The sequence below is a fragment of the Megascapheus bottae genome, chromosome 18, assembly GCF_031878675.1.
Source record: "Megascapheus bottae isolate mThoBot1 chromosome 18, mThoBot2.hap1, whole genome shotgun sequence".
In the NCBI taxonomy this organism is placed as follows: Eukaryota; Metazoa; Chordata; class Mammalia; order Rodentia; family Geomyidae; genus Megascapheus; species Megascapheus bottae.
In genome coordinates this window covers 27,950,084-27,963,512 of record NC_143526.1, presented here as the reverse complement: position 1 = coordinate 27,963,512, position 13,429 = coordinate 27,950,084, and the positions used below count along the sequence as shown (strand labels likewise).

The 13,429-nt window shown below is 47.4% G+C and overlaps 1 protein-coding gene across 1 annotated transcript in view; it reads left to right on the top strand.

The window, feature by feature from the left end:
* The first annotated feature begins 7,883 nt into the window (after positions 1-7,883).
* Snph (syntaphilin) overlaps positions 7,884-13,429 on the top strand; it is a 35,285-nt gene continuing 29,739 nt past the window's right edge. The window contains exons 1-2 of the mRNA XM_090352097.1: positions 7,884-7,996; positions 8,201-8,309. The gene's annotated coding sequence lies outside the window, so the exon portion shown is untranslated. The remainder of the gene's footprint in view (positions 7,997-8,200; positions 8,310-13,429) is intronic.

Genomic DNA, 13,429 nt, shown 5'->3' with positions numbered 1-13,429 from the left:
ATTAGTGAAAATGTTTTTGTATAAATGTTTTTATTGTCCTTAGGTATTGAGATAGAATTGCTAAGACATAATTTATGTTTAACTTTGACAAACTATCAAGTTGTTTTCTAAAGAGCTACACCATCTCACATTTCCACTAGCAATGACTCACGGAGTTCTAATTTGTCTATATCCTTGTTGACAATTGTTATCGCATATTTTTTTTTGCCAGTCCTGGGCCTTAAACTCAGGGCCTGGGCACTGTTCTTGGGTTTTCTCAAGGCTAGTGCTCTACCACTTGAGCCATAGCACCTCTGCCAGATTTTTTTTTAATGTATGTGGTACTGAGGAATCAAATCAGGGTCTTCATGCATGCTTGGCAAGCACTCTATTACTAGGCCAAACTCCCAGCCCCACATTTTTTTATTAAAGAATTTATTAACATTGATTTTTACATCATGTTTCAAATGACATGTTTAACAAATGAGTATTCAAGAAGGGAATCTCTATATACAATCACTGGCACTTAGTTTTTAGAACATAATCAAAATTAGGCTAAGGGTTTGTATCTCATAGATACATATTAATCTATGTAATAAAACATTATGTCTATAGAGTCATAGGTTTTTATGTCTATTTAGTTGTGTTTATATTTCCAATACCATGTCCATAACATTGGATATGAAAATATTGAGTCCTTGCTCTTGTACTGTTTGGATCTAATAGCCATATATTAAGGATACCATGCACCTTTTGTTCCTTTAGTCTTGACTTGTTTCACTCAACATGATTTGCTCTAGATTCATCCACTTTCCTGAAAATGCCATTATTTCATCTTGTCTGTTGGCTATGTGGAATTGTATTGTGCATTGTATATAAATACCACATTTTTCTGTATCCATTCATCTGCAGTAGGGCATCTGGATTGTTTCCATTGCCTGGCTATTGTGAATAGTGCAGAGATGAACATAGCTGAGCAGGTGTCCTTATCATATCATGGGTTATGATGTTCAGGGTAGATGCCCAGAAGTGGTATGGTGGGATCATAGGGAAGGTCAATTTTCAGTTCTTTAAGAAACCTCCCCATTGCTTTCCAGAGTGGCTGAACTAGTTTACAATCTCACCAGCAGTGCAGTAGGGTTCCTTTTTCTCCACAACCCCACCAGCAACTGTCATTGTCTGAGTTCAAAATCTTGGCCATTCTTGTTGGAGTAGGTGGTATCTTAGGGTTGGTTTTTTTGCATTTCCTTTATGACCCTGGATGATGAACATTTTCTCATATGCTTTTCTGCCTTTTTTTTTTTTTTTTTTTTTTTTGCCAGTCCTGGGCTTGGGCTCCGGGCCTGAGCACTGACTGCCCTTGGTCTTTCTCAAGGCTTAGCACTGTACCACTTGAGCCTCAGCACCTCTTCCAGCTTTTTTCAATGTATGTGGTACTGAAAAATTGAACCCGGGTCTTTGTGCATGCGAGGCAAGCACTCTACCACTAGGCCAAACTCCCGGCCCCTTTTCTGCCATTTTAATCTCTCCTTCTGATAAGTCTCTCTTTAGTTCCTGTGCCCATTTAGTGAATGGTTTGTTGCCAACCCCACATTTTTAAATCATAATCATCTAGTAAGTAAATTTGATTGCTGAATGATCAGGAAATGAGTATATTTTCATCTAGATTGGATAATATCTTGTTAAAAGATTTTTATATCCATGTTTTAAGAGATATTAGTGTCTATCTTTTCTGATTTTGTTGTTGTTGTTGCCAGTCCTGGGGCTTGAACTTAGGGCCTGGGCACTGTCCTTGAGCTTTCTCAAAGCTAGCACTCTTCCCACAGAACCACATCTGGCTTTTTCTGTGTGTTTATTATCAAGGAATTGAGCCCAGGGCTTTATTCATGCTAGGCAGACACTCTACCACTAGGCCACACTCCTGGCCCTGTTTTCTGATTTTTGTGCAACGTTGACTTTATGAAATAACTTGAACATATTTCCCATTCTTTCTGGAAAATTCCACAGGTTTTTATTATTTATTCTTTACCAGTTTAGTAGAGGGCCGGTAGTGTGGCCTAGTGATAGAGTGCTTGCCTAGCATGCATGGAGACCCTGGTTCGATTCCTCAGTACCATATACATAAAAAAAATCCAGAAGTGGTATTGTGGCTCAAATAATAGAGCTTCTAGCCTTGAGAAACCCAAGGAGAGTGATCAGGCCCTGACTTCAAGGCCCAGGATTGGAAAAAATAAGTAAAATAAAAGTTTAGTAGAATTTATACTACAAAAGAATCTAGACCTAGAATTTATATGGCTGGAAGTTTGACCTAGCATACACAAAGACCCAGGTTCAATTCCTCTGTACTACATACATAGAAAAGCCAGAAGTGGTGCTGTGGCTCAAGTGGCAGAGTGCTAACCTTAAGGAAAAGGCCCAAGGACAGTGCTCAGACCCTGAGTTCAAGCCCCAGGACTGGGGAAAAAAAATGGCCGGGAGTATGACCTATTGGTAGAGTGCTTGCCTAGTATGCATACAGCCATGGGTTTGATTCCTTGGTACCACATACACAGAAAAAGTCAGAAGTGGCACTGTGGCTCAAGCAGCAGAGCGTTAGCCTTGAGCAAAAAGTGTCCAAGGACAGTGCCCAGGACTTGAGTTCAAGCCCCAGGACTGGCAAAAAAAAAAAAAAAGAAATCTATATGCTGAATGTTTTAAAAGTATAAAATTGTTGCCAGGTGCCAGTGGCTCACACCTGTAATCCTAGCTACTCAGGAAGCTGAGATCTGAGGATCGTGGTTCAAAGTTACCCCGGCACTAAAGTCCGTGAGACTCTTATCTCCAGTTAACCACCAGAAAACCAGAAGTGGCACTGTGGCTCAAGTGGTAGAGTGTTAGTCTTGAGCTGAGGAGCTCAAGGACAGCGCCCAGGCCCAGCGTTCAAGCTCCATGACTGACAAAAATTTTTAATAGCTGTGAGATGATCAGTTATCTATTTTACTTTGAGTGAGTTAGCTTCTGGTTTCAAGGTCTGTTTCATCTACATTGGTTAGTTTATGAATGTAGAATTGTTTCAAGTATTCCCTTACTAGCATTTTAATGTCTGTAAGCTCTGTAGTAATAATTCCCTCTTTCATTCCAGATTCTATTAATTTATATCTTCTCTTTTTTTAGTTGTTCTAGAGGCTAGAAATTTCATTGGTCTTTTCAAAAACCATACTTGATTACATTGATTTTTCTCTTGTTTTTCTGCTTTTGGTTTCATGATTTCTGCTCCTATATTCATTATTTCTTTCATTTGGAGCTTGCTTCAAGCTTATTTTGCTTTAATGTCTCTGGTTTTATTAAAGTAGAAGCTTAGATCATCAACTTGTGATTTTTCTTCTTTTCTAATATAAACACATGGTGCTACAAATCTCCCTCCAAGCATTGCTTTAGCTCTACTGCATTTTTTTTTTTTTTTTTTTTGCTCAGTTGTGGGGCTTGAACTCTGAGTCTGAGCACTGTCCCTGAGCGCTTCAGCTCAACTCTAATGCTCTACTACTTGAGCCATAGTGCCACTTCTGGTTTTCTGTTAGTTAATTGGAGATGAGTTTCATAGGGACTTTAGTGCCCAGGCTGGCTTTGAACCATAATCCTCAGATCTCAGCCTCCTGAGTAGCTAGAATTACAGGTGTGAGCCACCAGTGCCTGGCTCTACTTCATATTTTTGAATGCATTGTACTTCCACCTTTTGTTCCATTAAAAATATTTTGTAATTTGCCTTGGAACATACTCTTTGACATGCAAAGTGTTCAAAAAGTATTGTTTCGTTTTGGGGTGATTTTCTTGGTATATTCCCATAATATATTTCATATCCAGTTCTGTTTTGTTCAGATAAATACTTTACATAATTTTTTTAACTTTGGCATTTCACTAAATTTGTTCTATTCTGCCTTCTAGATTTCTGATAAGAAATCACAACCATTCCAATTACATTATTCCTAATAATAGATGCATCATTTTTCTCTGACAGCTTTTTTTTGCCAGTATTGGGGCTTGAACTCTGGGCCTGGGCATTGTCCCTGAGCTCTTCAGCTCAAGGCTACCACATTACCCCTTGAGCCACAGTGCCACTTTCAGTTTTCTAGTGGTTAATTGAAGATAAGACCTTTATTTAGTGCCTAGGCTGGCTTTGAACTGTGATCCTCAGATCTCAGCCTCCTGAGTAGCTAGGGTTACAGGTTGAGCCACCATGCCTGGTTTCTCTGACTGCTTTTTCAAGATTATTTTCTTTGTTTGTAGTTTTTTTTTCCTTTCTTCCTTTTCTTCTTCTTCTTCTTTTTTTCTTTTTCCAGACCTGGGGCTTGAATTCAGAGCTTGGGCACTATCCTTGGGCTTTCTCAAGGCTAGTGATCTACCATTTGAGCCATAGCACCTTCTGGATTTTTCTGTGTATGTGGTATGGAGGAATCGAACCCAGGGCTTTGTTCATGCTAGGCAAGCACGTTACCATTAGGCCATGCTAGTGGTTTTTAGTTTTCAACAGTAACAAAATACTGCTTATGTCATTGTTATTTGGTTTATAACTTACGATGCTCACCAAAAAGCTGGAACCTGAACTTTTAGCTGCTGTGCTTTGCTTTGATTCCTATTTCCTAAAACTATATCTGCATTGGGAACCAGGTAGAAGGAGACTAAATACAAACAAACGTCAACAGTACTGGGGTTAGAGGCTTGGCTCAGTTGGTAGAGTGCTAGCCAATGAGCAAAAACAGCAGGTCCCAACTTAAGTCCTGGTCTCAGACCTAAAAAAAATAAATATTAATAATAGAAGAAAAACATCAGTAGTACTTAGCCTCCCTCAGGGCAGAAACTACTCTAATTGGAGAACTTTCTCCCCCTCCACTTAGACCACCCCCTTGAGTTTTATAGCTTCCTGCCACCACAGCCACTACCTGGAGAAATGACTTAAAGACAAAAGAAAAAACTATCTCTCCCTCTCTCACTGTAAACATCAGAAAAATTATCTCCCCCACTCACTGCCACCATCTTCAAGTCAGACCTCAGCTGAGGGGATGAGGGGCAGGCGGTAATTGGGAACTCTGTTGATGGCCAGTTTGGGAATTTGCTCTGTTTTGCCACCACGCTGGGAGTTATCAGAGCAAGCAAAATGGGAAGTTCACCACTACTTCCCCATGTCAAATCCTGGCTCCTTCCCCAGTTTTCCTGCTATTTTCTCCTCAGAATCCTCAATCCTGGTTTCAGTGCTATCATCAGTAGAAGGTAGGTGGGTGCTTACCTAGAATTGGAATGAAAACTGCTTTTGAAATTAAGACTTAGATATTTCCTCGTTAGTCCAAAACAAAACAAAACTACTGATTTCTACCTGGGCACCAGTGGCTCACTCCTGTAATCCTAGCTCAGGAGGCTTAAGATCTGAGGATTGCAGTTCAAAGCCAGCCCGTCACGTGGCTCAAGTGGTACAGCCCTAGACTTGAACTGAAGAGCTCAGAGACAGCACCCAGACCCAGAGTTCAAGCCCCACAGCTAACAATAACAAAAACAAAAAATAACCCAACTGAATTTCTTTGGAATAATTTTATGCTCACAATCCTCATTTATTTTAATTTGCATTACCACTAAACACTGAGTCTCCATCACTAGCTTTCAGATACCTAGAATTCTTTGCTGGTTACCACTATTCCAGGCCGGAGTAATGTGGGCAAAGAAACTCTCTTGCTTTAGGAACATTCCTAGAGGAGATTGGGAAATGAATGCAGTCACCTAACTACCGTCAAAATAAAACACGAGGAAAAATTTCTTATGACAATCTAAAAAAATTTGTCTGCTAAACATACACTGATAATGCATATTCCTTTGGTTTTGCTTATAAAGAGAACAATTGAGGAAGGTGCATTACAACACAGAATTCACCCATTAACATGTTAATATAGCATTAGGTTTTTAGTAGGCTTCGGCATTTCACATGGCCTTTTTAACCATTTCCAGTTCCTGGTAATAATTGCTCTGCCATGTTTCTCTACAAGGTGTAATATACTGATAGTCATCCGATAGGAAAATTCAACTTAATTGGGCATATGGGAAAAATGTGTCAGAATATAGGCATTTGTTGGGGGGACTGTAAAGTAGAAATATTAATATAGAAAAAGATTTGACTTTAAAGAGTGATAGGACATTACAAAGTAATGATTTGTACATGTACATTACAAATATTAGCTATTTCTCACGAACAATATTGCAAAGTCATGATGTCAAGTCAGTGAAATTACAAGTTCTCTTGGAATTCTCAGCTTGAATGGCTGTAAAAGAGGAATGTTTCAGTGAGGGAAGCTAAGTGGGAGGAGAGGGGGCAAAGGAGGTGAGTGTGTGTGAATATACTAAAAGTACATCTTCTATATAAATGTGTGTGTATATACCTAGATATAAACAGCATAACAGAGCCCAGTGACGATGGCTCACACCTGTAATCCTAGCTGCTCAGGAGGCTGCTCTGAGGATCGCAGTTCAAAATCAGCCCTGACAGTCCCTGAGACTATTAACACCAATTAACCACCAGAAAGTGGGCACAGGAGCTGTGGCTCAGAGAGGTAAAGCACGAGCCTTGAGCAGGTCTCAAGGACAGTGCCCCAACCCTGTGTTCAAGCCCCACAACAAACAAAATAAATAAAAATGGCATAATGAAACTCACAAAAACTTTAAAAAGGATACGAAAGGAAGAAGGGCTAAGTTTAATGAAAGTACATTATATGCATATATTTAAATATCATGATGAAATCCCCTTGTACAATGGATTTATATTAATAAAATTTCTAAGAAAATCAATTTACGGTGCAAAGGAGCAGATATGAGTTCCGCGTTGGAAAGAACAGACTTAAGGATGAGTTTTCGAATAAAAGGACTTCTAAAATGGTTCCTGGCTGAGTGTTCTTTTAGAAAACTCGGGGCGGGTTGTAAGGTGTGCTTGCTCATTCACTCAGCTATTACTTACTGAGCATGTACTCTAGGTGAGGCTCTGCTCAGCCCTGGAACTCTAGCAAGGAAAATCCAAAGTTTCCCCTCCACAAAGCATCCATTCTAGTTAGATGACAGAACATAATAAACATGCCATATGTTGGTAATGAAATGCAGCAAAAAAGAACATGGGGCACAAGAGTGAGGGAAGAGGAAATGCACAGGTGATCCAGTGAGGCAGAGATGTGGGGAAAGAGAAGTGGCAAACCGTGTGGAACTGGAGTGTTTCAGACAGAGGGACAGCAAATCAGAAAGCCCAAGCCCCCCCCCCACACCCCCAAATTGAGGCCTCAGCGAGGACAGCGCGGGTCAAAAGCCCTGGAACAGCAAGTCAGCGACGCGGGAAGACGGGGCGGATGACAGAGGTGACAGGTGGCAGGGGCGAGGGAGAGTTCAAAACACAGCCCCGCGCCACCCGCCTCCCTTCCCCGACGGCCCACGTCCCGAGGTGGAACGGGGCTCGGCTGGAGGCCCGGAGGAAGGCGGACGGGAGACCCGTCCCCGGCGGACCCCGTGGGCAGTGGCGGCCGTCTGTCCGCAGACACCCGAGATCCCTGCCGGGGCCCTGCTCTCCAGACTGGCTCCGGGGAGTGGAAACGTTCCCCACCGCGCTCCCGGGAGCCCGCGCCGCGTCCGCCCCGGCGAGGGCGCGGAGGGGAAGGGCCGCGCCCGGGGCCTCGCAGCGCGGCGGGGGACGGCGCCGCCTCCCCGCCCAGGCTGCGGGGCCGGCGGGCGGGCGGGCGGGCGCGGGGCGTGCGTGCCCGCCGCTGCGCCCTCGGGAGGGCGACCAACTATCTCTTTAAGAAGGAAAGGGAGGCCCGGCGGCTTACGCGCGCTGCCGGCGGCCGCCGACTGGCTGCTCCCCGCCACCACCGCCCGCCCCTCCCTCCGCCCTCCCGGCAGCCCCCGCCCCAGCGAGCGCCCGGCCAGCTCCCGGCCAGCCGCCGCCAGCCTGGGGCTCGGGGACAGCGCTTCGGGCCGCCCGGGGGCCGGGCAGCCAAAGCCATGGACGCCTTCGCAGGTGGTGAGGACCAGGCCCGGGCTCCCCCGCCCGCCCGCCGCGCCCAGCGCCCAGCGCCCAGCGCCCGCAGGGTGGGCGGGGGTGGGGTGGGGGCGCGGAGTGGCGGACCGAGCCCGCGGCGGGCTGCGCGCCCTCCGGCCGGCCTGCGCGCCGCCCCTGCCCGCGCTCACCGCCTCCCCCGTCCGTCTCTCCCTCCCACCGCCGCAGGTTGCTGAGCCGGGCCGGGCCGGGCGGCGGCGGTGACTGCAGAGGCGCTGCGCCAAGCCGGGCCGGAGTCGTGCGAGCCGGCGGGACTGCGGTGGGCGAGCGGACCCAGGTGAGGAGGAGGCCGCGTCCGAGCGGGAGGGGGGCCCCGCCGCCCCCACCCCACCGCACCCCCGGCCAGCCCGGGGGCGGCTCGCGGACGCTGGCCGCGCTGGAACCTCGGGGGCGGGGGGGGGGGGACCGGCGGGGGGGATCAATCGTGACTCATGTCCCCCCCTTCCACCCCCGCCCCCACCCCGCGCAGCCGCGAAATTCACCCACGGGATGCTGCAGCCAAGACGCCCAAGGTGGGCGTCAGATGCAGGGGCCCTTTAGGGAACTCTCCACTCCCCTCCCCATCCCCTTCTGGCATTTGGCAAACACAGGTGCGCCTCTTGAACCCCCATACCTTACCCCCAAGGTCAAATGCCAATGACTGGCTCCTTCCCATCCTCCCCTCTGGGATGCAGCAGAGCCCTCCCTGCAGGAGATCTGGAAATCAAAACAACACCCATTCCTCTAGAGTAGGACGTCTGTCTCCCGGGGGAGCTTCCGTGAGGTCCCCCTCCTCAGCACAGAGCCAGGCTGGCTTGCAACACCTGCTAGCCCGGGAAGCCCAGATTCCCTGCCTCAGCCCTGCAGACTGAGGAGAGGCCCTGAGCACATACTGCCTCCTTCCATGGTCTTCTCTGCCCGTTTGGTGCTGTAGGGTGGGCTGTAGGAGCTTCACAGAAACATAAATCAATAAATAAACATGGTCTCTGCAAGGAGGGGGTCAGAGATTTAACTTTAAGGCCCTAACTAGCTACTTGGGCACAGTAGCCATCTTACCTTCTTTGGGCATAGGTGATAGTCTACTGGTTTATTAAAGGCAGGAATTGGATCGAATGGGCTGTATTATGGATCATAGAGTGCCACTTGGGCTGCAATGACCTGTTTGGGGGGGGGGGGGCTCCTCTAGGAAAACAACTTAGGTTGAGGTCTGTAGAGTAATTGAGAGCTTCCTTGGTTGATTTTTCTCAACTCTGGACTTCTCAAGAGAAACATTGACCTTGGCCTGGTGGCACTGGAAGCCGCTGACAGTCCTGTGGTGGCATTCCGGTGCTGGGGAATTACTGTCTTTTATCAAGGTTTAACTTCTTCAGCTTAAACCGGGGAGGGAGGTGGGGGGCTGTCTTGAGGGTTAAATGAGATATGTGTGGAAGTTCCTGAAATAGTGCCTGTGCCTGGCACCTAGTAAGCTCTCAGGGACTCAATACTTGAGAGAGAGAGAGAGAGAGAGAGAGAGAGAGAGAGAGAGAGAGAGAGAGAGAGAGAGAGAGAGAGATGGAGGCAGAGAGGCAGAGACAGAGAGACAGAGACTGCTTTTAGTCCTTCCTTCCCCTGCCATGCTCTTCCACACCCCTGTGAAAGGTGTCCCTGCCAAGGATAACAAACACCTCGGCCACCAGGCCAAGGCAGCAACATGAAGCTGAAAACATTGTCTGTGACATCACTTGAGAAAATGATGGTTGCAAAGACCATTGCATAGAGCCCAGCCCTGGGCTTGCACCCCCACGCCCCTCCATGTGGCGTCTGGAAGGGCACAGAGGCCCCCACATCTTGTGTGCTGGCAGGGGAGTGGGGACCAAACCTTGCTGATTTCACATGAATTCCACCATGGCTCTCTTGTTCTCCCTAGAGCCCCTCGCTCCACTGTCCCTGAGACAAGGGAGTTAAGTTTTCAGTGCCTGCTCTTTCCTAGTCATCTTCCTTCCTGCTGTCATTTTCAACCTACCGACCAGCTTTTCTTGTTCTAGTTTGTTCCACAGATACCTTTTGCCTTTTGAAACAAGTTAAAGGCTGCCCACGGGTGGGGAAGGACATTTTGTTGCTGCATCATATAGGCCAAAAGGAATCATGTCCCCTGCTCTGCCCTAGATCTCCGTTAGACAGCGAGCGCCTCTCAGCAGAGGCCCAAGCTCTTTCTCCGTGTCTTTTAGCCTCTGGCTCACAACTAGGAACAAAGTAGGTGCTTCGTACGTGTTGACTTGAATACAGTCGAAGCAGTGGTCTTCTCAGCCAGCAGGTTGGGGAGAAAGTACCATGTATTTCTACAGCAGGTGAGAGGACTGTGAATGTGGGGTGCTGCACAGGTGTTGGTTATCGTGGTTGCTGCTGTCACTCGTACCCTTATTCTTGCCAGTGCCAGTGGCTGACAAGTATTTTTCCAGCTCCTCTAGGCCTCCTGGCTAGGGCCAAAAGAACCAGATGTGCCTGAGAAGGGGATGATATTGGCAAGCACGAGTCCAGATGGTGCTGGTGATGTCAGCAGTGGCTGTGAGGGGATGCGGATTTGAGGAGTGCTTGCAGCCATTGCTGCATGTGAGGGAAGCGGGAAGGTCAGGAGCATCAAGGGAGCCAAATTAGACCGGCGGTAGAAAAGTCAGGAAACCTAGATCCCAGGCCCTATTCTACCCCAGCCTCCTTGTATGACCTTGGGCCAATCAGGCCCCGCTTCAGGGTCTCCATACCCCCAACTTCTGTACTGAAGGGATTGGGGATGAGTTCATCCCTGAGGCCCCTTCTGGTTCTGAAATTTTGTCAAATGGATGTTTTAAAATGAAAGTGGGCAACTATTTATTACTCTTTAGATCATTTATGAACGCCTAGACCATCCCCTATCCTCATAACAAACTACACCTATTTGAAGGAGACTGAGGCACGGAGAGTGAACGGGATGTGCCCGTGAGTGCACAGCTGGGAGTGATGGAACTGCAGGCCTCTCCAGCGGGGAGCGCATACTCTTCTGAAGGTTTCACTGGCTGCCCACACAAACCATGCGGTCGTGAGTGTTCCGTGCGCTCTTGTGCCCTGACACTGGGGTTTAAAGCCAGTAAGGCAATGAAGGACTCAAGATGACAGGGCCAGCATATTCCCAAAGTGATTGCTGCAGAGGAGTCGCTGGGTTGAGCTGAAGAATGTGTGAGTCAGAGCTGCAGGGTTTTCAGCAGGCTCTCTGCTTTGCTGATGGGGAAATGGGTGCCGCTTTACCCAAGAGAATGGCTGAGTCCACATGCCAGCCAGTGCTCCCTCTGTGCCGTGCTGCCTTTGTATGTGCTCGATCATTTGCTTTCCAAGCCATCTGAATAGGTGGTCCCTATGTCTTACTTAAACCATTTTACAAGTGAAGAAGCCAGAGAAGGCAGGCCAGGGGTTCTGTACAGGGTTCTACAGCTAATGTGTTCTAGAACCTGGAGGACGTGTGGCTGGAAGTCGAGGCATTGCTTCTCATCTGTTCCCTTCTTTTGGCTAGGTATCCTGGGGTGAGCCGGTGCCCCCATCCCTCTACTGGACTGTATGTGACATTTTCATCTAAAAGGCCTCAATGTGACCTCACTCCATTACTGAGGTGGAGGGGATTTCTGGTGTTGCTGAACATGGCTTAGAATTTCCTATTGCTTCCTAGCCAATGACACTCCATACCCTGGGACAAGAGTACAGGATGTGAAGAGTAAGAAATGATTCCAGGACCGGGAGCATCGCCCAGTGGTAGAGTGCTCACCTAGCAGGCACAAAGTCCTGGGTTTGATTCCTCACACCTAACAGAAGGAGAAAGACACCCAGACTTGTTGGTGATAAAAAAAAAACTGTCTAGGAGCTATTTGGCATAATAATACAGGGGTACGGGGCAGGGGCAGAGAGCGGGTGGGGGATGGTCTTTCCCCCTGATGGCTATGGGAGTGTAATGCCATTGTCATCTTATTTCTTGCACTGATTGCTGGAAATAATAATAATGCTTACAATAGGATTCTACACAGCTTGGCTACTACAAACAGTGCTAGAGACCCATTGACTGTAGCTTCTAACAGCTCAGAAGGTGGCCAAAGAGGAGGAAAGACCATTCCCACCTCCCTCAATGGCAGTTTCCATTTAACTCTCCATTTGTTCCAGTTGGACCAAACGCTTCTGTCCTTCACCCTTCTAGAAGCAAGACTGTTATATTTCTGGCTGGAATGCCCGTCTAGTGTCTATAACCATATAGTAGGCTTAGGGTTTCCCCATCGGAGTCCCAAACATTGCATCCATTAGAGGAGCGGCTCTGCCTGGAGAGGTGGGGGCATTTACTCAGGACCACTCAGCACGTTTGGGACCACCATGCCATTCAGTGGGGGCTGTGTGTCTGTACCACATGGGATATCTCTGGAACCTGGCCATCATGGCCTGCTGTGGGCATTCTCTTGTCTGCTGGACAGCTGGCACAAAGTAGAGGTTTGATGCTGGTTTGAACTGAGGGCCCTTGCAAAGCAGGAAGCCTGTGTTCTCAGACTGCTTTGCCTCTTTAATGGATGGGCATTTATGAAGTGTTCATCACATGCCCAGCACTGTCCTCTGAATAGAGGTGCTGAGGCAAACAAAACTGTCTGAGAGTCTGAGATGCAGCTTGGTACTGTGGAAAGAACCAGCACTGGGGAGTGAGGAGACTTGGTCCTCACTCTGGCTCTGCCATGGACTCACTGGGTAGCCTGGGGCTGAGGGCCCTCAGCCTTCATACTTGCAAAATGGACCCTTATAGATATAAGGGCTCTTCAAAATCTGACAAGCTAGCGATTGAGCAGTGCTTTCTTCTGTCTACCCACTGTAGGGGGAGCACAAGGGTAGACACAATATGGGTAAGTGTAACTTGAGAAAGAATAGATAAATGTGAGAAACAGCAACAAAGCTCTGTAGGTTTGCTGGGGGGGGGGGTCGCTTGGGAATGGCTTGACTGAAAAGCTGCCTCTTCAGAGATAGGATGACGAGATACATGCAGATGGACTGTGGTGTGGTTTGAACCAGGAGAAGGAGCCACAGCCTTCTGTTCCATGGGCAGACAGGACAGCGGCTCTGGACTTGGTTCACAGAGATTGTGTTTAGGAATCTAGCCTGGGCTGTTCAGCTTTCTGTTTTGCTAGATAAGGTCATTTCAAATGATATTTCAAATTCTGTTTACTACTGCATAGTGGAAGACAGTGCCTTTGAATACCTCTAACTTCTAAATTTAAAAAAGCTGTCATGTCAGGGAACAAGGAATTGCTTCACATTGTATACATTTTGCTGTTTGTTTTTAGTCCTTTTTATGACACTAGGGATTGAACTCAGGGCTTGTAGCTCATGTTCTGCCATTTCAACCATGCTCCCCAGTCCTGCTTTTTTGTTTTTTCTTTTTTCAAC